Source organism: Antennarius striatus, chromosome 4, assembly GCF_040054535.1.
Source record: "Antennarius striatus isolate MH-2024 chromosome 4, ASM4005453v1, whole genome shotgun sequence".
Classification (NCBI taxonomy): domain Eukaryota; kingdom Metazoa; phylum Chordata; class Actinopteri; order Lophiiformes; family Antennariidae; genus Antennarius; species Antennarius striatus.
In genome coordinates this window covers 17,860,430-17,886,630 of record NC_090779.1, presented here as the reverse complement: position 1 = coordinate 17,886,630, position 26,201 = coordinate 17,860,430, and the positions used below count along the sequence as shown (strand labels likewise).

Sequence of the window (26,201 nt, the reverse complement as noted above, 5' to 3'; positions counted from 1 at the left end):
TTACACACTGTGTATTAATAGACATGTACAAGATAAGTTTTAAATTTATTATAATGTTTAAACTCATCAGGTCTGCTATTTGCCCAAATGTTCCCATCTATTATGGGACCAGCATGAGCAGCCTAATGATTATGTCTTTTTAATTTGTTTGAGAGTGGGAGAATTCACATTTTCCTGTCATACACCCCATGGTGTTTTCAAACAAACAAAAAAAAAGAAAAAATTATATCAGGGTCTTACATTTTTATCTTAACCACACAAAAACTGAAAGCATTTTGACTCATTATTGTATAATAATAATAATAATAATAATAATAATAATAATAATAATAATAATAATAATAATAATAATAATAATAATAATAATAAAACCTGTCAATTGGATCCTAATAATTCTATGCCCTCCTCTTTACCCTGTTGCTCTCCCATGACGGACCGGGGCTCCGACGCGCCTGTAGGAGTCAGTAAGATCACCTCCTTCTTCCACAAACTTCATTTGTTCCCAGATCAACCGGAAAACTCAGTTCCTCTATCATCGTAAACGCAGACAACTTAAAGGGCTGCGAAATCTATGAGGTTTTCTGAAGCTAATTTTTGAGCGTAAGAAGCGCAATCTGCGTCACGCCACCGTCTCCGTCTGGTGAAGTTTGCTCCGGAGCTGGCGCGCTGAAGTTGCGTGGCCGGGATCCACTTCCGTCGAGATCCGCTCTCTGCTGACAGGTTGCAGTGAAGTCTCACAAGAGGACCACGTTGAGCAGGTAAAACACATTTTTGAGCCCGTGTTTTGACAATGCTGTTTGTTAATCGGGGTAACCGGATATTTCATACAACTAGTGTGTCAAACGATGGCACGGTGCCATGGTTTCTGGCGTTACTGGGAGAAAAAGCTATATGAAGTCGTTAATAAGCAGACCAATTAATGTTTTTTTTTTAAATGTGTGTGTCAGACCGTTATAACACCCGTGGGAACATTCTTGTGACACAAGGTGTGTGTGAAAGTACAGTTTTTAAAGTCTTTTAAACACCTTTCGAACTCCTACGACTTGTCATATTATTCTTAGTATTAATTTATGACCACAGCTTTTACTTGGAATCATCAGTCACTTGCCAAACTTTTTTTTTTTTTTTTTTGGATGGGAGCTTGAGTCCTGTCACCCCCCAAAAATCAGGCCTTATTTAAGATATATGGGTTTTAGTTGCCAAATGTGTCAATTATATTGTGTGATTTTGTAATTTGTATTTTGACAAGATTTTGTCTTCTAAAAAAAAAAAACTAAGAATGATTCTTTCTTTGCCATTTATGGTAGGAATTTAACAACCTGCATTATGAGCTGACACGTATTTAGATATGAGTTTATCAGTTTGTCATGTAAGCATGAAGGAATGTCAAGAATCAAACCATCCTTTCAGAGGCAACAGCTGAATGAGATGCTGCTCTCATCAATGTGTACAACTTGTTTCATCCAAAATTATGCCTTGCTGGTTTTCTTTTCCTTTCAACATTTTACAGCCTATGTTTGGGTTCAGGTATCCTGGTGAGCTGATTCGTGATTTGTGACTTACCATCACTTAAAGTGACTGGAAATGGAAAATTACAGCTGACCCCTGAGGAGGAACACCCAGTTTCCCTTTTGGAGACCACAGTGCTGGTTTTATTATTTCTCGTCAACTCTGTCAAGGTTAATACCATTTTTCTGAGATTTGTTTGATTGTTTTTGTCAGTGGGGATAAATCAAAAGCTTCTGAACAGTTGATAAAAGCTTTTAGAGAGGTCCAAGAAACATTTATTTTTGGTGATATTTGATTTATCATCTGGATCCAGTATTTTTTAAAATGATTCATTGTTTTCTTTCAGTGTCAGAAAGCGAGTGTGATAAGCTTTTTGCTCCTGACTTAATGGAATATTCCTACAATACATAATCCTGTCAAAAAACACCAAGAATAAATACTTTTTCCTTACTGACAAACTAAAAATCATGCCATTCTTAATTCTACCATTACGCTTGTATGCTGAAGGACCATGTATTCGTTTTTCATGCATTCATCTACAAACCTGCATCTTCCGCCATCGCAGGGTGGTGGAGCGATCCCAGCCGACTGAGGGTGTGAGGCCGGGGACACTCCGGGCGTGACGCCAGTGCACCACGGGGATCACATATTATGGAAGTCAATATAACTTTAATGGAACTCTTGCTTTTAGGTTTTATTTTTTTAACAGAGAAACAGAGCTGCCTTGGTGGCGGTTTGCGCTTTCTGTTTCCAATTTAGTTCTGAGTTTAAGTTCCCTACGAGTTGACCTCTGTGTTCAAGAGCTCCTATAAAGCCGAGTGCTATTGTTAGAGAAGAGGGAATGTGGATTCTATTAAATGACCCAAATCAAAAGAAAAAGTGATAGGCTTGAGTCCATATTTGTATTTCTCATGGAGATGTTTGTTATTGACACAGCAGAAGATAGTTTCAGCTCTGAAATCATTCCCCATCTACTGCGTATGTTCCAACTTAACAAGTGATGAGCACATTTCTATTGACCCCTGAATTGGAGCCTACGGGTAGATGTTGGACTGATTGCACAGGCAGTAATAAGAATGCAGAGAGAGATGGGAAATAGTTGCAGCTTAAATTGACCACCAAAGTGTGTGTGTGTGTGTGTGTGTGTGTGTGTGTGTGTGTGTGTGTGTGTGTGTGTGTGTGTGTGTGTGTGTGTTTGTGTGTGTTTGAGCACTGAAGAGACTGCATGTCATGTACTGTATGTTTGTGTTTACAGCACCGCAGTTTGAACTGGCTCATGCGCTTCTGTCCCTTTTAATCATCTGCAAATGTAAAGGGGTTAGCTGTCTCTTTGGTTCTTCATTTAAATTTTAATATAATTAACAATGCAAATTATTAGCCTGTTGGCCATGTGATGGACAGGATGAAACTGAACCTCTCACCCTATACCACCTGGGATTTGACCTGTAAGTGGTTACAGAAACTTAACTTATTATATTATGTAAAATAAATCTACCATAATAGATTTAATTAAAAGTGAGGATTTCCTTGGATTACATTTATGAATGTTAAATTCAGGCCTTAGTCATACCGACATGCAATACCTTCAGGAAAGGTTGTGATTGTGTTCATTTCCTCAGAAAGGCCTGTTAGTACACAGACAGCAACATATAGTCACTAAAAGGTTGTCCTCAACAGCTAACTGTCTTTGACTGACTCAGTAATAATAACAGGACCCACTGGCGCATTTTATTCTGTACCGAACAAAAGCAGCGATGTTAGCTTCCAACTGTGTTTACTTCCTCAGCTTTCTGTGCCCTCAGTCACCACAGTGCTCAGCTCTCTGTTCTGTCCCTTCATGAAAGTTCCTATTCTCTGTGTCAGGGGCGTGGGGGGTATGTTGGAGGGCAGGACTGCCTGACTCCGACAGGCCTCATAGAATGAACTGTCCTGCTTTATCAACATTTGTGTTGCTCTCTTGCCCCCGCCCCGCTTTCTACCACTTATATCGCTTTCCTCCGGCCCAACCAGCAACAGGAAGAGCAAGGCTGTGCATTGGTGTCTTTGTTAGAGTGAGATATTGCTGCTTCTGTGCTGGTAATCAGTGTCTGCCGTGACTCACTCCTGCTTTGCACAGTCTGCTTTTTACTATAGTGCGTATTTCATGCTTTTAAGCGAGTCCACCCATGTTACGTGTGCCTTACTCAAGCTGTGCATTCATGACATGGAGATCACATAACTCCCAGCAGTATTTATTGCAAGCAGCATGGTCTGTGCCTATATTTTGACCTTGCTATAAGATTGGCAGGCGGCTGTTTGTATTCAAAAATAAATTCCCGAGCCAGGATCCTGCCTCCTTGAGCTGAAGATGCAGACTCTTCTTACCATGCCTGAGAATATATCGCGTTTCAAACTAATTTTCTGTGGATGACCTATGTTCTTGGCAGTGTGGCTGATTTGTTTTGTTAGCTGAAACCTCTCTTTATTGATCTGTAAATCCCATTCAGGTCTAAAGCCTCTCACACAGAAGTTTAGGCCTTCTGGTTTAATTTGAAGGAATTATGCCATGCCTTGTGTAGGTATTAAATGTCACTGCCATGAACTCTGTGTGTGAATGTTAGAGTGTATGCCCTCCATACATATCATTCTGGCAGTAAATGGACATCAGTAGTGACGTCTTGTCTACTGTTGTCTGCTCAACTTCCACACTGTATGAAACCGTTTTGTGTCAGCACAGAAAGGGATTTGTAGCATCAGATTTGTTGACTTAAGCCAGCGGGACTTCCTTTCCCTGTGTTGTTATACAACAGCCTGTGTTGTTATAGCTTGTGTCAGTTGCCTTTGTCTGGTGATGTGTGTGATTTAAAAAAAAACCCTCTAATCTGTAAGTGAGGAGCCACCCATAGTGGAGATGTGAAGAGCTTCACATTTTTTAAAGGTGGTGTAGTCAACCAAGTTGATATTAACAAAAATGCTGTTTTAATGTTGTGTCTGTAGTTTTTACATGTTACGTGTAGCAGTAAAAAGGAATGAAGTTATTTATTTATTTAAAAAACAAAAAAAACCCAAAACATCCCATAGCAAAAAAATGTAAAATCCAGTAGTGTCGAAAAGTTGCATTCCTTACTGAACCATGTAAGTAATACAATACAAACAAGGTAATTTTTTTGTAAAGCTCTATATGAGCAGCAGCATGAGCTGAATGTCAAGCCTAAATAAATTGAAGTTGAAGCAAAAGTTGAAGCAAATCCATTAGTAGAAGGGGAGACTGCAGCTAATATTAATGTTAACATGCTCACAATGACAATAATAGCATTGTGATGTGAAGCAGTTATGCTGTCCTGTGCAGAATGCTCACTGTCTTCAGTAAACACAATGTGCATTTGAAACTGATGCAGATGATATTCATTTTAATTAAATACCTAATTATGAAATATGACATTGACAAAAGATAATAGCGTTGAAATCTAAATTTCCACGTCATCCAAAAATCCCCAGAAATATTACTGTATGGTCGTGTTACAGATGCAAATTTAATACAATTATTCCTGATCACAATCAATGTTACCCAACAGAAGACTATGTCAGAGAATGTTACCAACATTAAACCCCAACATACAGCAGCAGGTAATATTTGCGCCTCTCTGAATGAAAATGGCTGCTAGGGTATTGTGTTGAATGTCCATTTGGTAAAGTTTTACTGCTTGTCTTATCACGCAGAATAAGTGATTTGGGAAAAAAAACACATTTTGTCATGACTGGTGATGCATTACTACAAATGGTAAGCAATGTGTGAGGCTGGAGCTCATATTCCAAACCCAACTATAAATGTCAAGTTTTAAATTTCATCTGTCATCTTCTGTTTGTTTTTTTTAAAAGATTATTTTGGGTTTTGCAGGACGGAATTATTCTCAGAGTGAAAGCAGAGGGCAATCAGCTCCCTGTAATTAATCACATTTTTATTCATGCTGAAATATACAGTATATTCCTGTAAAGGTGGTACTTGTCCATTACCACGAATCATTGAGTCTTGTTGTAAAAGAATCTTTATGATTATGCGGATTACATTACATTACATTACATTACATTACATTACATTGAACTTAGTCATTGCCCATGTCACAGGTACAAAGTAATGGAATGCAATAAACCCTCGCTATCCTATCTTATGACCCTTGGTGAGTGTGTGGCTGTGTCTAAATCTGATACACCATCCCCTGACTGCATCTTATTATTTCTGTCCCCGGTTCATTATTTTCTTTTACAAATCTTTGTTGACATATGAATCATAGCACAAAGTGGTTCCTTTTTCTATTTAGGGATTTTTGTCTTTTTTTTTGGTTTCCATGGTTACAATTTGGACTTGAGTTCATTTTGGTGATCATTTTGGATATGTTTCCAGAGCAGAGCTCAGTCTTCTTTGCTATCTTATACCTTGCTATGTTATGCTATGTGATTCCATATTATGCTATGCTGTTATTTTGTTAAGTAGTAATTTTTGTGAGGCTTGTTATGATGTGTTTTGTTCCTTGGAAACAGCATCGTTTTAGGGATATGAGAAGGATTGATTTGACAAACAAATCCTTGTTGCCAGAAGCAAACTTTCTTCAGTAATGTGACAATCCCTGTTCAATTAGCAAGTAGCTGGACTCAGATTGTCTTGTCTCAGGCTTTCATGAAGAAATAGTAATGGGTTGCAATTATGAAGCACAAGATGAAAACCAGGAAAAAGTGAGAATCAGAGGCCTGTACCATAAAGCTTGATGAACCTAGCCGGGCTTCCTCTTACTTATCTGGCTTCACTTACCGAGACAGCCGCCCTCCAGATTTTTGGTACCATAAAGCCGGCTATCAACTCACTAATTCAATTCAGGCATGTCCGCTCTAGATCTGTGCGCGCTCACATAAAAAGGGCGGAGGTTGCTGCATACGACCAATCGCAAACATGCAACAAACCCGAGCTGCATATTTCACAACGGAGGAGCAAACAATAATAATTAATAAATACGAGCAATACAAATCAATAATCCAGGAAAAAAACAACACAGTTGCAGCTGCCAAACGGCGCAAGAATCGATGGCACAAAATCGCCAACTGTGTTAATGCGGAAGTTTGTGCCATTATAATATTACTTCCCCACTATGACTGCACTTGTATATCTGACTACAGTAACGTTTGTGTGTTCCATAAATGTATGAGTGTACAACATCTTTCATTATGGCATGTGATTGTAGCCCCCACGACTGTATGAATAGTTCTACATACTGTGTTCTTCCCGAGGTTGTCGGGATCGCCAACAGAATATATAAAAGTACCTATGAATGAATGAATCAATCCATGATTTACTTAAAATGCCATTAATCAATTATTTGTTTATCTGTGGCTTGCTTGTAACCCATCCAACGAGGGATTTAAGGACATCTTAATAATTACGAACATTACTAAGAAATATATTAACTGTGGCAAAAAACCTCAGTGCAATGCACACTGTCTGCAGAACTGTCAGCGCGTGGTTGCGGTGCGTTACATTACTGATGTAAGGCTCCAGCAGCTGACAGATGTAATGTAACCCCTCTCCCAAAAACCTCTACCTTTCGTACAGTTCAGGCAATTCGAACGGATTACAGCGATCTCTAAATATTCTCTTGTGCCTGAACGTTCTTCGCACAAACTGTGCACCAAGATCCACCGGGTTCTCATAAAATGGACAGCCCATTTTCCAAGAGAACTGATTGGCCAGTAGGTGGAGCTGTTATACCCGCTGAGCTCTGATTGGTCAGTAGGTGGGGCTGTTATACCTGCTGAGCTCTTAACCTGAATTTATCCTGCTCCGGAGCAGGTTAGGTGTTCAGCATAGGTTACCGCGACAACGTAGCCCGATAGAAAGTCAGCCACATTTATGGTACCGAAAAGCCAGGGTTAAGCCTGAAGTTATCTCGCTAAGCCGTAATCCAGAATTATGGTACAGACCTCTGATGAGTGACATGTGTTTATTTACTCAGTAGAGGGCTTCAAGCAGATCCAATGCTGAATTTTTTCCTAATGTCGCACTTCCAGTAACCACATGTCAGAGTGAGGTTGACAATGAGACATCCAAAAAGTAAGTGACGGTTTAACCTTTCAACATCACACAAAGGACTCATTGCATTTCAATGTGCTTTGACAGTCCAAACAAAAACAATATTGAGTGAATAGATATCCTGTTGTTACTTTCCTTCTCTTCTAAAACTATTGTAGGGATCTTGGCTCTGGCTCGGAGCTTGTTAGACACCTGGGCTGTATTCAATAAACCATGTGTAATGGAAAGGTTTTTAAAAAAATACATATTGCTGGGAACACATTATGAAAACAGTTTGTAGTGTTTTCCTGAAGTTTTGCATACTGAACTCAGCCCTGCTTTCACATATTGTGAGAGATCTTGTTTAGATGTAAATCAGATGCAGTCCTAGTATGCATGCTGAATAGATGGATTATCTCCTCACTCAGAAAACAGTTTTGAGGGTCACAATTGGGGCCTCAAATGGGACACCAGCAGACTGATTTCGAGGGAATTTTCGAAAAAACTGAAGTTTAGTTGAGATTTTTATGATCTTTTTGATGGAGAGAATGGAGTCACAGCCATGACAGTTCACATAGGGTGGTGCAGATTGTTACCTGAGCTCTGCACCAAATCTGCATAGAGAGGTCTATTTTCATTAGAACTGTTCTCATTTGAGTCACTGGAGTAGAGGGAGTTACGTGCTGATTCTGACTGACTGTACCATCTCGTTCTACCATCTACATCTCATGTTGGATCTATGCAACAGAACTATTTAGTTGCCTTGAATACGTATAGTCCTTTGATTGCAGTGGTTAGATTTGAATGCTTTCTTCCTCAACAGAGAACTGTCTCGTATAATAACTTTTGTGATTTTGTACCACATAAATTAAGTTTGATCTTCTTCTTTCTTCTTTTCCTTTTGGCTTTTCCCTTCAGCGGTCGCCACAGCGAATCAATTGCCTCCATCTAACTCTGTCTTCTGCATCCTCTTCTCTCACACCAACTACCTTCATGTCCTTTTTCACTATGTCCATAAACCTCCTCTTTGGTCTTCCTCTAGGCCTCCTGCCTGGCAGTTCAAAACTCAGCATCCTTCTACCAATATATTCACTATCTCTCCTCCGGACATGTCCAAACCATCTCAGTCTGGCCTCTCTGACTTTATCTCCAAAACCTCTAACATGTGCTGTCCCTCTGATGTACTCATTCCTGATCCTATCCTTCCGGGTCACTCCCAGAGATAACCTCAGCATCTTCATCTCTGCTACCTCCAGCTCTGTCTCCTGTCTTTTCCTCAGTGACACTGTCTCTAGACCAAACAACATCTCTGGTCTCACCACAGTTTTGTACACCTTTCCTTTCATTTTAACTGAAACTCTTCTATTACACATCACACCTGACACTTTTGTCCACCCATTCCATCCTGCATGTACATGCTTCTTCACCTCTTTTCCACAATCTCCATTGCTCTGCACTGTTGACCCGAAGTACTTGAAATCCTCCACCTTCTTGATATCTTCTCCCTGTAACCTCACTCTTCGACTTGGGTCCCTCTCATTCACACACAAGTACTCTGTCTTACTGCGGCTAACCTTCATTCCTCTCCTTTCCAGGACAAACCTCCACCTCTCTAGCTTCTCCTCCACCTGTTCCCTGCTCTCACTACAGATCACAATGTCATCTGCAAACATCATAGTCCATGGAGATTCCTGTCTAACCTCGTCTGTCAGCCTGTCCATCACCGTAGCAAACAAGAAGGGGCTCAGAGCTGATCCCTGATGCAGTTCCACCTCCACCTTGAACTCCTCTGTCACACCTACAGCACACCTCACCACTGTCATACAGTCCTTATACATGTCCTGCACTGCTCTAACATACTTCTCTGCCACTCAAAACATCCTCTTACAATACCACAGTTCCTCTCTTGGCACCCTGTCATAAGCTTTCTTCAGATCTACAAAAACACAATGCAGCTCCCTTTGGCCTTCTCTGTACTTCTCTATCAACATCCTCAAAGCAAATACTGCATCTGTAGTACTCTTTTTTGGCATGAAACCATACTGCTGCTCACAAATGCTCACTTCTGCCCTTAGTCTAGCTTCCACTACTCTTTCCCATAACTTCATTGTATGGCTCATCAGCTTTATTCCTCTGTAGTTGCCACAACTCTGCACGTTTCCCTTGTTCTTAAAAATGGGCACCATTTGATGATGATGATATTGTAGTGAAGAGCACAGATGGACTAACCAGCATCCCACTGGGGTGTCAGTTTGTCTTGAGGCTCTCTTTTTGTTACTTTTAAAAAAAAAGTTATTGGTGGCTTCAAGCATCAATTAGGATTTTTTTGTTCAACAGTCTCAACTGCTCTCTCTATCTTCATATGTCTCTGGGTACATTCGATGCAAGTAATGACCATTAATCCAATTGCTCAAGTTAGTAGTTAATGGATTCAGTCTTGGCATCAAGGGCAATTATTCATGGAAATTCCCCATGACCGATTTTAATTTTATGCTACTCATGTTTGAGGTTAAAGATTTTTTTCAGTTATTGGAGTTGGTGTGAGCTCAGAGAGACGTGTGTCCAAACCTCTGTGTGTCCAAACAATGACGGCTTGTCACTGAAATGGAATTCCTGGATAGCTGGGGGGAGCAAAAGCTCCGGCTGCTGCTTGAGTGTCAATCAGTATTAATATAATCTATTTCATGCTTCCTTGACTCTTATACAGCACCTTCCATGACTGATATTTTTGAGTATTAATGACTATTGTTATGTCACACATTACACTTAGCTATGATGCTCGACATCACATCACCCATGTAGTAGCTCAATGAGGGATAATGTTTGTCGATCTGGATCACAGTGCTTGCATAGAAGAATGCAAATAGTAGTAGAATGAATCTCCCCTGAGTCAGCTTTCCTGTTTGGAACATGGACTACCCCTGAGGCCATTGAGTTGTCTTGCTCCAGCTGGCGTTCTTTAGTACTTTCTCAAGTTAACATTTCAGTCCAAATAACTTCTGATAGACAACCAGAGCAAGGGGTATGGATTCTGGCAGGCTGAAATGCAGATGGTTTCAAACATTCCCAAAAAAAATAGCAGGAAAAGAAAAGCAGAAATCTTTAATTGATGTTGTTACCATTGGATCACCTTAAGGCCTAAACAGATTTACTCTTTGTACCTGTGATGAGCTAAATTTAGGAAAGGACTGTAATTAGATTTAACTATTGCTCTAATCACGGTCCTCAACACTATATCTCTCACTATATTACAATGTTATACACCGTGAAATACACATGTCAACCTAATTGAAATGTAAGACTTTATTAAATATTATTCTGATCACTGAAGGGAAATTATTTTTCCACTCTTATATAACACACACATATATACAAATTCTCTCTCTCTCTCTCACTCTCTCTCTCTCTCTCTCTCTCTCTCTCTCTCTCTCTCTCTCTCTCTCTCTCTCTCACACAGACACAGACACGGGGCCTGTAATCATACAAATTTGGAGAGAATGATGGTAGAGCGGCGGGCAGCCACATAGACCCAATGAGCGACTTGTGGGGTTGATACTTTGCTCAAGGGAACCTCAGCAGTGCTCAGGAGGTGAATACTGCATACTTTTCGTCTGTGCTAGACCAAACCAAATCTGTCAGAAAAATACAACACATGCACTACAGTAGCAAAGTAAAAAAAATCATCTACCTATATGTGGGCGATTGTAGCCGCAAGAGCACACAGTATAGCCGCAAGAGGGCACAAGCCAATGTCTTATTGTGCTGCTAACCTTGCACGGATAAATACAAAGGGTTGTGTCAGGAAGGGCATCCAACGTAAAACTTTTTTCAAATCAAATATGCAAATCAAATGTATGACTTCATACCGGATCGGTCGAGGGCTAGGTTAACAATGACTGCTATCTGCTGAGAGAAGAGGAGCGCCAAGAGTATAGGACTGAGAGTAGGGATGTTGAATGTTGGAACTATGACAGGAAAAGGTAGAGAGTTGGTTGACATAATGCAGAGAAGGAAGGTAGATATACTGTGTGTCCAGGGGACCAGGTGGAAAGGTAGCAAGGTTAAAAGTATAGGAGCAGGGCTCATGTTGTTATCTTGAAGGAGGAGTTTGTTATGAAAAGAGTGTCAGATAGAGTGATGAGTCTGAAGCTAGAAATCGAAGGTGTGATGTTCAATGTTGTTAGTGGGTATGCTCCACAGGTAGGATGTGAGCTGGAGGAGAAGGATAAATTCTGGTTGGGCTTTGATGAAGTGATGCAAAGCTTACCGAGAAGTGATATAGTTGTCATTGGTGCAGACTTCAATGGACATTTTGGTGCAGGAAACAGATGGGGATACTCAGGTTTTGTATCCAGGAGAAGAATGCAGTAGGACAGGTGGTGGTTGACTTGGCAGAAAGGATGGAAACAGCCGTAGTGAATACTTTCTTCCAGAAGAGGCAGGAACATTGAATTACCTACTGTATAAGAGTGGAGGTAGGACCACACAGGTAGACTACAACTTGTGTAAATGGTGTAATCTGAAGGACATCATTGACTGCAGGGTAGTGTTAGGCGAGAGTGTAGCAAAACAACATACGATGGTGGTGTATAGGATGACTTTGGTGGTGCGGAAGGTGAAGAGGGAAAAGGCAGAGCTGGGGATGAAATGGTGGAAGCTGAAAAAGGAAGAGTGTTGCAGGACTTTTAGGAAGGAGTTAAGACAGGCTCTGGGTGGTCAGGAGGTGCTTCCAGATGATTGGACAACTACAGCTAATGTGATCAGGGAGGCAGGTAGGAGAGTATTTGGTGTGTCATCTGGAAGGAAGTAGATAAAGAGACTTGGTGGTGGAATGAGGAGGTATAGGAGTGTATAGAGAGAAAGACGTTAGCTAAGAAAAAGTGGGACACTGAGAGGACTGAGAAGAGTAGACAGGAGTATATGGAGATGCAGCGTAAGATGAAAGTAGAGGTAGCAAAGGCCAAACAAGGGGCTCCTGATGACTTGTATGATATGTTAGACAGCAAGGAAGGAGAGACTGATCTGTACAGGTTGGCAAGACAGAGAGGCCGAGATGGGAAGGACGTGCAGCAGGTTAGGGTAGGGATAGAAGTGTAGTAACAGGTGCCAGTAGTGTGATGGAAAGATAGAAAGAGTACTTCGAGTAGTTGATGAGCGAGGAAAATAAGAGAGAACAAAGACTTGAAGAGGTGGCTGTTATGGACCAGGAAGTAGCAAAGATTAGCCAGGATGAAGTGAGGAGGGCATTGAAGAGGATGAAGAGTAGAAAGGCAGTCGGTCCTGATGATATACCTGTGGAGGTATGGAAGTGTCTGGGAGAGGTGGCAGTAGAGTTTCTGACTGGGTTGTTGAACAGGATCTTAGAAATTGAGATGCCTGATGAATGGTGAATATGCTGAATATATTGGTAGAGGGATGCTGAGTTTTGAACTGCCAGGCCGGAGGCCTAGAGGAAGACCAAGACCAGGAGGACTATTGATGTAGTGAAAGAGGACATGAAGGCAGTTGGTGTGAGAGAAAAGGATGCAGAAGACAGGGTTAGATGGAGGCAAGTGATTCGCTGTGGTGACCCCTTAAGGGAAAAGCTGAAAGAAGGAGACCTACATATGTGAATGTAATGTAACATAAAGGAAAGCTTTTGTTCCATTGTTGAATCATTGTTGAATAAAATGTCAGTGTGAGAAATAAAAAGGAAAGCTGGGAGGCTGTGATCTAAACAAAGAGCTCAGGAAAGTCAAGAAGGGAGTGGCTGTACTAAGAATACACCGAAGGAGCTTCTCATACTCTCACCTCTATCGAAACAGCTGTATCCTCAGGGTATATCTGCCAAACAGGCCCACTTTAACTATTTCCTGTCAAAAAATGGGAACAATACAAGCTGCTGTTAGTGTTATGAAATTGATCCAGCTGCATGTGCACCTCCATTTGAAGCTGTGACATATTCAGCAGATATTGTAATCCTGGAGTTGAAGGTTGGGCATTGCTATCTACGAATTAAGATGTTCCCTGTCAGCCTTTTCCTCAATACCTCACATTTTTAAATGTGAATGCCAAACTGGCATCAGGAGAACACTTAGAAAATGGCCTAAGGGCAAATTTTGCTCCTTTTTCTTGTCATCTGAAGCGACTCTTTCAAATCTTTGTCTTTTGATATGCATTCCTTTGATACGTCTGTCCTCAATGACAGATATCAAAGGTAGTGGATTCATTTGCTGGCTAAATCAAATCATTGCGTGGTGGACTTTATTTTTTAATTGATATCTATAGTGCCGATCTTAAAACTGTTTTTGTCCCTAATGAATTTGCTCTGGAATTCTATCATAGGTCTGCCAACTACTGGCTCTGAGAACATGAGCAGTAGAGATTAATCCCATCTTTGTTTCTTGAGGAAAGGAAAACCTTTTCTTTTTATCACACATTGAAGATTGATGAAAGTAGCAAGGAAATGTCTCTGACAAAGAAAGCATATCATTTTAAAGCCACAACAGGAAATGTAAAACTATTGACTTGTTTTCTCTGCATTTTGCAACAAGCTACAGAAAGGCAGAGTAAATGATCCTTTCCTTTGCCCCTATTTGTTCCTTTTTTTCTATTTGCATGTGCTATTTTCTTCCTGTACTAAATTCTTGTCTTTCCATAAATCTTTCTAGTCTTTAAAACTAAGCTAGCAAGATGTTTAAATGAACATCCGTCCAGGCTTTGTGGTTGCATGTCGGCATGACCAGAAATTCAATGACCACATGTGGAAAGCCTGCTGGTTGTTGACACTCTCGACAGCTTCAGAGGTCAGTGGCGTTGGTTTTTGGACTTGCTGACACTGTAGATGAGGGTTTCACAAGCAAGCTGACTGAATGACTGTCCACTGCAGAGCCTTACAAAGCAGACAGTGGTCCTCTGGCCTGTGGATTAATGTGAATTCACAGGGCAGACTTCGGTTTTGTGTGTCATGGCAACCACCAGTTTCCAATTGGGCACTAATTCATAAGGGCAGCGCAAAGCTTTGCTTATTGTACTTCTTTTAATGTACAAAAAGAGTGATTTCCTCATGCATCATGCCTGAAACATTTGTCAGACTATTATTGCCCTGCAGTTGGACTATTTGATCTTGTGACAGTTATTTCCAGAAATAGTACCATTGGGATTCTTGGGAAGTGCTACGGCATGATCTATAATTTCCGCGATTCATTATTTTAATTGCATGACTGCATCTTCAAAGTCAAAGATTTGTCTGGATGGAAAAATTGTGTGAGCAGTAAATGACCCTGCCTCTGCAGGAAGGAGGATCTGCATGGTCATCTGGCTTTGTTATATCTGAGTAGCATTTCAGACTTATGTTGAACTGGAATGCTTTTAAAGGGAGTGAAAGCGTACACAAGCTTGTACGAATATGCATGTCAACAACTAACATTTGCTTTTTGGTGAGGAATGATTTCCTCCGCTGTTTGACAGGCTGTCACAGGCGAGACAGAGACCGCTGCCTCTATTTATAATCATATCTGTATGGGTGAGACATTTTTGCCACCTTCCAGCTCACTTGTTACAATATTCCCAGCCTTCGCTGTTCCTTGTCATACTGCAATTACTGCTATGTGATTGATTTTGCTCAGGTGATTTTGAATAACCTTTTTGTCATTTGGATCATAAATGAAGTCAAAGTCAGGACTTTCAAGAAATGTATACGTGAGATCGGGCTGAATGGCTCAAGCTAGACAGCTTTGGTCACTGCAGCGGGTATTGCGAGCATTTTACAATAGACCTTTCAGGAAACATGCTCCTGAGACTAAATTACAGGTTGTTCTGAGCTAATTTGCTGCTCTATTATGGGTGTGCTTCCTGTATGACCATGCCTAATCCTTCAAGCTAGTGAATACAGGAAATAACGTTTTATCCATGCACAAGCTCGCCTCAAATTTCCTTTAGGGACACAATCTATATGGCTCTCCACCATTGATTTAACCAGTTATTGATTGTTGGCATAAATTATTTTGGAAAAACACACATGTGAAAACTACAACAAAGAGTATGCTGCTAAAAATGTAGGGATCGTAATAATAATAGTAATTTATAGATAGATACTTTATTAATCCCAGAGGAAATTGCATAAAATAATAGTAATAGTAATTTCCTGTTTGACATCGTTTATTGGTCAGGATTGCAAAATACCCCTGCTTGCTATACATAATGGAGTTTTTCACATAGAGACACATTCATAATACTGAGGTTCAAGGGTCAGAGTTTGTGAATTAATTTTATTTGTTGTTTGAAATATGCAAAGACAGCTGCACAGATCAGATTCACAACTAAAACTTTAGTGATAGAGAAAACTGAATATGAAATGATAATCTCAGTTCATGCTGACAACCATGAGTTGCCCATCACAATAGATGACAGATTCTTTGTTTTGTCAGGTCAAACACATGGAGAACAATCGGCCTCAGTAACTTCAGCTTCACCTGGTCAGTGATGTTAGTGGACTGTGTAGTGATGCAGTGACCTCTAGCAGGCACTGTGGGTTCTGCAGTCAGAAGCATGATGCATGCCAATGAGATTTTTTCTTCTTTGTAACTGCTATTGTTGCAGAAGTAAAATGATTGTAGCTGTTTCTGTTGGAATCAGAAAGACAGGTATGATCAGCAATCCACCATGCAGAGAAAAGCATCTTTGGCAGCTGCAACAGTAGAACATTAATTTTATTCTTGCGATTCAGTGGCAGGGACATCTGGGGTCTTTGGTTAGGTCTGAGGTATAAATAAGGTCATCCATGGAAACTGTTTTGTCTGGATGGATCTTTTTTGAAGGACAAAGAGGGAATTGAATGGCCCAAGGTTGTCTCTGCAGATCCCTGTTAGTGTCGGGAGAAGGCTTTTTTGTGGCACTAAATCACTTCGCTTTTCAATCTGCCCAGCACACTTTCTTGAGGGGTCCTACCAGGGCAAGATTTAATATTCTAGTCTTCACATTCAGACTGAATTTCTTCACTCTGCTGTTTCAATTGTCTTCTTAATTGGCCTAATAGGATGGATTTCTATCTTTTCTACCAATTTGCTGCTTCAGTGAAACTACTCTAGCTGGAGTCTAAATTGCACATTTTGAATGGTTCTCTATGTGTTCAAAATTTTATGTGTGATAGTGTATTCCTTCCTGCAAGAGTATCTACTGATGTCTTGTTGTTTGCATTCTAAATTAATTTGGTATCATTTGCAAGTGTAACTTTCAACATCTATGATTCTATATTTACAGTAATGTTTTTTGTTCTTTTTTCAAACAATAAACCCACAGGGGCAGCAGTTGGTCAGTGTTAGAGCGCGGTAGAGCTGGTCATTCTATGATTCAAGATTGACGGTTTGATTCCTGCGCCCGCCGAGAAACACCCGGAATGTGAGCTGACAGTGGGAAAAGAAAAGCATTAGCTCCAGTGACACACATGGATAGGCCTCTTAAGTTTCTACATCTCCCTTAAACTTTAACTGGATGTGTGCAACTCCTTGTCAAACTGTACTAAAGTCAGACAAAAACAAGAGACTGACATGCAGATGGAACTGCTAAAAAGTTATTTTATTGCAAAAGAGGGAGGTTAGCAAAGGTGTATTATGGCTGACTTTACGAAAGCCAACCTGCTGCTTGTGATTGCCATTCTTTTTTTACGAGAAGCTTGTAAAGATTTTTTAGCTGGATTGTAAGTTTTATTAACATTTTTTTTCCTTTTCATTTTTACATGAGCTGTAGATGTTGAGATGTCTTTTCAGTTTCTGATGCGTCTGTCAGTTTGAGGAGAAACCGGTTCATTTGAATTTAATTGTTTTGATGTATGTTTCAATCAAAATTCCTCAATATACAGAAACTGAATAGAAAGTGGAGCTACAGAGAAGCAGAAATGTGCTGTATTTCACAGCTGCAGTCACCTTCTTTCTGTAAAATCGTCAAGGTTTTGCTTCACTGCAGGGTTCTCCATCCAGCCTTTGCCTTTGATGGCTGGGTTAACAAACCACAGCACAACTTTGACAGGGTGAAATGGGTTTAAACAATATCCTGGTTTTTAATCAAGATAGAAAAGGATGTTTGACAGTGATTGTTTTCTTATTAAAAGAATGACAGAGTTGTTCGTATATCAGTTATTACCGTTTGATAATTGAAACTCCTTGAATTACTGCTACATTTTCATGTCCGTGTGATTCATCGTTGGAGATGTGATTTTAAGTTGAATGCATCAAATTTAGCTACTAAACGTATCTTATACATTTCATTCTTTAAAACCTAAACTAAAATGTCTTCTCTAACCTTCGACTCCAGCACTTGCTAACCCACATATTAATGACAGCTTTCATCTACTCTCTTTAGAATCGAAGATTCCGTTAAAAGCGATACCTCATTCAAACCCTACCTCTCAAAACTTTTCTCGCTGCCCGTGTTTTAATTGTAGTTGTTCAACATTAATGCTTTGGCTGAGAGGACCTAGATATAATACAAAAGCTCCCAGACTTGCAGGTGAGTGACTTTTTAGCTGTTAGCGGAGAATTCTTGACGATACTAAAAGCTTGTCTTTACTCTGTCTATTTTTCTGTAGTGGAAAATATAGAGAGGACTGATCTTCATGATCATTGATTCACTGGTGCTTTTCTGAGTTAAGCTAAGAATGACTCAATGGCTCCACTGTCTGTACTTTGTCTCAACTTCATTTTACTTGAACTAATCCATGTTGAAGTCAACTTGTAAGTATTGAGTGGCTAGTATAACATTGTATAGTGCCAAAAGATGCATACATTTATACACCAGTGGATTGAAATTGAAATTAAACTGATATTGGGAGGAAAGAATACAGCAGGAAGCACTTGTTCAAAGATCCACCTGCTGTTTATAGCATGTTGCTGGCTTCACTCAAGCAAGACGGGAAGCCAGCTTATGAATAACAGTCCCACTGAAATTGCATGTGGATGCTGAAGACGCTACTAAATCAGTGACACTCATAGTCATGCTGCCCTGACAGTGGATGTTAGTGCTTTAAATCATCCAACAAATCACCATTTCTTAACCTCAGATCCTCGCTCCCATTCCCACATACAGTAATTACACCCACATTTTCTGTTAGCTTTGGCAGTAATAGGGCTGCAGCTCTGTTGAACTGACTATTCTTCATCCAGAATACCATGACAACAAAGTACATGTTTTGTGGCAGCCATGTTGACGTGTACCAATCAAAACACCATTTATAAAGACTGATAACATTAATAAATATGATTTGTTGACAGTCTGTTCATGATATATAGCTACAGTAGAGAGAATCAATAATATGCTGCACCCACTACATTGTTAGTGTTGTTCCACTCCATTAAGTGTCAACACATGAACTATGTGTTTAATTAATGGAATATTTAGGTATGTTAATGTTGATGGAACAATGCTGATTAACATGTTTCCTTGCAGTGTGCGCCATCTAGTGAAAGCTGAACAATACAGCATTTAATAGCAATGTCTTAGGATTTAAGATTCTACCCAACATTTCAAAACGAATAAAGTTCCATTTTTTCTTTTTTAATTTACAGTCGCAACATTAAACTATCACAGCGACACCAAGGAGATGTCACTTATTGATGCTCCTATCCAACAGAGTGGTCTGTGGTTCTGTCAGGGCTTTGTGGTTTGTTTTGACCCACAAAATCAATAGTGTTCAAATTTCCAAATGCATTTTAGGCAAAAGACACACATTGGAAAATGAGAAGGAGAGAAAATGGAAAGATGAGGGAGAAAGAGAAGGTGATTGTTTACTAATGGATAATTGGAAAGCAGGGTTTGTGGAGAGTGTAGATCTCATGACTTTATAACCTCTCTGAACAAAACGTCTTGACCTGCTGTTGTAACCCTGTGTTTTTGTTGACACCACTAGAGGTCAGTGTGATGCTGAAGTGTGTCGCACAGGGGAGGGAGTGAAGACGTCAAGGGCTGCGTTAAAGGGTAGGAGGGGAGTTTGCAGCATGCTTTATGGTCATGTCAGCAGAATGCATGGTGCAAAGCTTAGGCTGCTTTTCTCCTCCAAACACAATCTCCTCATTTTTTTAAAATCCTTTTTCTTGGTTTTCTTTATTTGTTCCCTCCCTTGCAAATTCTAACCTGGGAGGGGTTGAACCTGTTTATGAAATTTGCATAAGCTCTCTTTGGAAATATGTTCTCACCCCTGTGTATTGCTCAGTCAGAGTGAGCTGGCTGTTCAAAAGGAATAGCTAATGACTGCATTGCCTTCATAGACACGTGTCAGTCTATTTCAGGCTCAGCCACTAACACTTGCATACATGGCCAAGTAGGACCTGATCAGCTGTATGCTGAAGTGACCCTGCGACATCATCCTACCGCTCCGTTAGTCAGAAGAAGGATGTCTCAACAGGGCAGGGCACCTTCTCCTCGTGTCTGTGGACCATCACTGAAGTGGATATTCTTGCCTCGTGTCACTCCGCTTAAAGCACTCCACTGATGGAGAAGACCTAGTGGGGTATCAAACATGTGATCTGACCTGATGTAGCAGCAAAGGCATTTCTTCACCGCCTCTGAGCCCATAACAGGAGTCATCCTTCAGCCCTGTCTCCTTATTGATCCCTGTTTGGCTTGTGTTCAGTCGCCCCTCTCCATTACGTGCCATCAGTCTCAAGTCCTAAGCTTGTCTACCGCTGACCCCTGCTCTTGTGATGAGAGGAACTGTAATTTGAGGGGAATGAGGTTGAGATGGGGGGGATTGAAGCTTTAGAAGGGGGTGAGTAAGAGGGAGGACGATCATAGATAAAGAGACACAGACAGAGAGAGCAAGGGAGCAGCTGAGCAGAGACGAATGGTATTAACTGGACTGGATGCAGGGGCAGGAAGGGCATTGCCAGCCCCGGAGGCTTGTGGCTGGCTTTCACATGACTATCTGTATGCTGGGACGCGGGAGAGTAATAGAATCCCAACGTGATGTGCCGGGATGCTTGGGGAGCGGGGGGTAAATTTAGCCACAGTCTCAGCTGAGCTGTGGTGTGTGGGATGTAGGGGCGGAGGTGGGGGGTTTGCAGCTCTCCCGTCCTTTCCTCCTACCCATTCCTACCCTTCTGCAAGGGGCATGGAGGGCACTGCTGCAATCACAGCATGAATAATCTCCTTTCCATACCTGAGCAAGCGTAATGGCCAAATGGTGAGATGTATCTCATTGCAATGTGATGCAGCGAGGGTCGGATGGGAGATAAGTCAACCACACTTTATTTCCAGGCTCTGTTAGGGACCATGTGTTGGCTTGTACACCTATTGGATTTCAAAACTCAATAGTGCACGTCATAAACTGACGTTCTATGATAGATGACAATCTTCATGATTATGATACATACTGTAGTTGTTTCCTGGTGTCAATCATACATTCAGTTGAGCTACAATAAAGTTATTTTTAGCTGTCCAACATGCAGAAGGGCACAACGTCCCTCACTGCTGGTGGTTTTGTCCTTAGATCACACATTATCATATGATACATTTATCCCACTTTATTATTAATGCCTTCTTAAGCAATATCAGGTGAGGTTCTGAGGAGGATGTCATGACTTTGAAGTGCTTGTGTTTAAGTCCATGCAAATCAGTTGCTGTGGCCTTTTGAAATGGTTTTCTCTTTTCAAAACCATCTAGTAGGTTGACAGTTGATGTGTTTTTGCAGTTTGTCAGCAGAAATTCTCTGTCTATCATTATTTTGTTAAAGACGTGTTTGGTACTAATGTGAATAGAAGACAAATGTGAAAGAACTTCTTTCATGCAGCAGCTGTTTTAAAGATGTGACAATGAAAACCTGCTGTCATTCATAATGTGTCATAAGGTGCCCTTGTAAATATCACACATATAATTGTTTCTGGAATCTTTTTTCATCATTTCCAATGCAAGCGAATTTAAGCATGTGTTTTTTCAGACCCTAAAGTCAAAAACTGTTCTTCGCTGATGCATTAAATGTATGAAAGATATCATAATCAGCTCAGAGATCAGCTGCTCACCAGTTCATATTTTTATGATCATATATTGTGGCAATTTAACTGTAATTGCTTTTCAGAAGATAAAGTAACCCTGTAGATTATAATATTTCCCTCGCTGATAGTTGTTATCACATAAAACTGGCATCTGAACAACCTAACATTTATCGTTTTTTTGTGTAATTTGCTCCACAAAAGACATTATGTCAGCATATACAACAAACTGGCATAGCGTTATGGAGTCCTCAGAGATGAGTTAAACTTGTTTCAATTAGTGGTCAGTCATCCACATGGTATTTTTTTGTCAGTAACCATTAACTGTATTAACTGTAATGCTTGCAGGTTTATGGTATAGCTGTATTTTCTCCATTGAGGACTGCATAACAACAACTGTGCAGACCATCTGTGCAGTGTGTGACACAAATGATTAACCCTTATGAAGGAAATGACACTCTGGTCATAACAAATAAATCACTGGGCACCAAATGTTCCCTATTTTTCCTAGGTTTGAAAAGCAAATAAGACGGACTAAGAATGGCTGGGGGTTTGGATCACAGGCAGTGTATGATGTATGAGTGAATACAGGGTTTATTTCTTTTCCTTGTTTCTTATTTGTGTTTGGCAGTGGTGAGTATTTGCCTTCTTGGCCTGAATAATAATGTTAGGTCTTTCTGACAGCCTTGAATAATTGTGGATCAAGCTGTTGGCATTCAGATTTCTATATTGATACTGAAATATTCTTGTTGAGTTCATTTTAGGGAATATTTAAATTAAAGACAAATACATGCTTTTCACTTAGACATTATGAACACCTCCCTGATTTTGTGAATGTTCCCTGCCAAAACCGCTCTGACCCATTAAGGAGAAGAATCCATTAGACCACTGGTGTGCTGGGCTGTCTGTTAACAAGACGTCAGTAGCAAATCCTTTTCGTCCTGTGAATTGCTGGGTTGGGTCTTCATGGATCAGACTTGTTTGTTCAGCACATCCCACAGTCGCTCTGCTGGATTGAGATTTGGGGAATTGAAGGCCAACTCAATACTTGTGACCCATTGTGTTCCACAAACCCCTCCTGAACCAGTTTTGCTATGTGACATGGGGCAAAATCCTTCGGAAAGAGGCCAGTGCCATCAGGGAATATGAAAAGATGAGCATTGACAGCAGCAGTGACTGCGTAGTTGGTACATGTCAAATTAACATCTGCATGAATAGCAGGTTTCCCAGCATAAAAAATGCTCAAAGCATCAGACTGCCTGTTAGCTTGCCTTTTTCCCACAGTGCATCCTGTTATCATGTATTTCCCAGATAAGTAAGGCACATGTGCCTAGCCATCCACAGATGGAAAAGAAAAGGTGATTCATCAGCCCACATTCCCTTCTTTCCTTCTTCTGTGATGCAATTCTGATGCTCACCTTCTAATTGTTACTCTTTCAGCAGTGGACAGGTTTCAGCTGGTTTGCGGCTATGTAGCCGCATACGCTACAAACTACAAATTCCGATGTATTCTGACATCTTTCAATCAGAATTTGCATGTTCAGTAGATTGAGCAACAGCTACTATTGCTCAATCTATTAGACCACACGGGTAAACTTCACTAGTCACATGCGGCATTTGCCTTGAACCCGTTGACCACTTTTCCTTGTGATAGATACTGATCCCTGCAGACCATGGGAAACCACAAGAGCCGCACTTTTGGAGATGCTCTGACTGTTGTTTATCCATCACATGTTGACCTTGTTCAGTTTTGGGAATTGCCCATTTTCCTTTCTTCTCACTTCAAATTTCAAAACAGACTGTTTTTCTTATTGACTAATATATCTCACACACTGTATAGAAACTTAAAGAAAATTAGCGTTCACCTGTCACCTTAACCTGTCAGTGGTTTCTAATCTGTGGCTGAGCGGTGTATATTGATGATTTGAGATCAACAGATAATATATTACCTTCTTTTTTCTTAAAATATGGCTTAACAGGCGAAACATCCACAAGGAATATCAAACATGCTTGATATTGACTCAAGCCATTACACTAATAACGCATGACAGATAACATTATGGACAAGTAACAGAACTAGCAAAACCTGGTATCCATCTTGAGTCAAGGCAGAATCAGAGTTTGGTTTTGTAGAGAACAGTAGATGTGTTTTGGTTTGTTGAAAATCCATAATTACATTCATGTGCTAGCAATTTACTGTAAGTCATATTAATGTCAAGCGTGTATAAAACATTGTTCAAACCTTTGGCATCTGTACATAGACATTGAACTTGCTATTATACTATGAAATATAATTAATTTTTACTGTTCTTTTTTGTGGTTTTCATGCATGTCCTAGCCAACTAGGACAAATATCACGGATAAGGATCATTTTTATTTGTTATCATTAATCATATCTCATTAAGTCACATTAGGTGACAATGGAACAACATTAGATTAGGCCAGACTTTCAGGTGCGGATGCTTTCATGTGACTTATTGATCCCTAAACTTGTTAGGGGATCTTCTTCGAATCTGTAGCAACAACAGAGCACAGCTTATCTTCAGCTGCTTTTGTTCCTCCCATCACTGCATGAAACAGACAATTCCTTTAATACATCAATGTGTGTATAGACTATCTCACCCAGACACAGCATGTATTCTTACTTTATTAGATGACTTGGTCCCCTCCAATGCCATATCACACAAGTCTTGGTGGTGAATGATGAATGCTCAGACTGTATTAATCATTGGTCGGAATCTAGTTTTTGAAATGTTTTCATGCTCACTAATGAAGCATTAAATTGTATAGGTAGTACGTGAGCATACGCGTATGGTGTATCCAAACCTATCCAACAAATAGCCAAAAATGGGCTTGTTTTACATGAGAATGTAGCTTTCCATGCAGAAGTCGTCCCTTTCATTTTTAACAGTTCGTCTAAGAATTTCTGCATGCGTCAGTCAGCCAGTATATTAATATATATCCAAGTGCTCAGACCGCTGTAGATGAGATCTCACATCTTGCAGTGCGGAGAAAGCAAGCTGTGAGTGATGAGGGATGGGACAGATACTGACATGTGGACTTCACTCATTGCGCGCCTATCATCATGAACCTGCCTCCTTTTCTTTTTATCTCTGTCAAACAAAGAATTCCATAACTGAGTTAACAAAACTCACTACAAATACAGGTTGGTACACCTCTCAAAAAAAATGCCTGTTCTGTGTGTTAACTGTGCTACAGTTAACTCCCATCTAGGGCCACCTTTTGATTGACTGATTCTTTCACTGAGTTCTGTACCTAATTACGGTACTTCTGACAAGGTCATTATATAGGTTGTTTCTGACCAAACCGTAGACACTGGAGACATTTCTATCCTCCGTAGATCATATTTCCATTACTTGTATTTCTTTAAAACACCTAGATATTTTTCTATAACTTTTTTAATGCAGCACCCCAGATAATAAGTAGGTCCCAAGATGGAGTGATGACAGTGGCTACAAGGCTAAAGCGGAAGTCAGTTTTTCACCTCTAGACATCCCCACCCAAAAGCCAGCAAACGTCTAATTGATGCATTTCTCATAATTCAGATGGGTTTTGTTTCTAAAGCGATATTGTTGGGATTGCATGTTGTTTAACTAACTTGTATAACAATATCCATTGACACAAGGAATGAAGCCATCTCAGAGAGTGAGCACTCATCAAGACAAATAAAGAGAGTCTCAACAAACTGCACTCACACTTCATAATATAGGACTGCTTAGTGAATGGTTTAGGTTAAATGCAGTGTGCTGTATTAACAGGTAGCTGCTGAATTACTTTGTTTAAAAATGGACAAGTGAGAACTAAGCACCACTACTCTTGCAATATGTCATCAGCCACCCGCATTTTTTTTTTTTTTTTGCCTGTTATGGTATAGTGTATTCCTCAATTTGAGCAAAATGAAATTTCTTTTTTCTCTGGTCATATACCAGGTTTTCAGTGCTGACAATTCTTCAAACCTATCTGACAGATAACCTTTCCCACTTTCCCATGTATGCAGTTTGTATTATTCCTGTAATCATTCTGATATTGAATTGCTAAAATAATTGTATGGGGTCTGAAATTGTCAACCTGACTTACAGAACAATCAACCATCACCACCAAACTTTCACCACCGCATCCACATTTAACCTGGCTCACACTAACTCCATCATAATGAGAACTTAGGTTTTATTTGTGAGAGATGCCCTACCTCTCTTGAATTACTACACATGCATGTATCTTCACTGCCTATAAATAACTATCATGCACATCATGCATAAATACTGGATAACTTTTTTCTTTCACACTTTGTGAATTGCTAATATAAACAGTCTGTAATTGCTTCCAAAAACTTTTTTAGCTCAAATACAACATTTTTGATGACGAAATAGAAAGTTTTAAACATTTTTGAATATTAAACTGTTATTTTAAATTTGATACCAGCAAGACATAACAAAATGAATTGGAACAGGGTCACATCACATCACATCACCTATACTTTGAACTACTCTTTGTGAATGTTTGGAATCTGAAGAGACCCACTGCTAGCAATTTAAATCAGAGTGTTTTCCCATTCTTATCTGTACAGTTCAAGGTCTCAGTACATATTTTGCATTTCATGACCCAAACATTTTCGATGGCTGACAAGTCAGGACTGTAGAAAGGCCAGTGGAGCATGTGGACTCTATTACTAGAGT

The 26,201-nt window shown here is 40.1% G+C and overlaps 1 protein-coding gene across 2 annotated transcripts in view; it reads left to right on the top strand.

Annotated features, from left to right (window-relative positions):
- Positions 1 to 479: 479 nt before the first annotated feature.
- tspan9a (tetraspanin 9a) overlaps positions 480 to 26,201 on the top strand; it is a 167,146-nt gene continuing 141,424 nt past the window's right edge. For both annotated transcript variants that reach the window (XM_068313446.1, XM_068313445.1), the window contains exon 1: positions 480 to 758. The gene's annotated coding sequence lies outside the window, so the exon portion shown is untranslated. The remainder of the gene's footprint in view (positions 759 to 26,201) is intronic.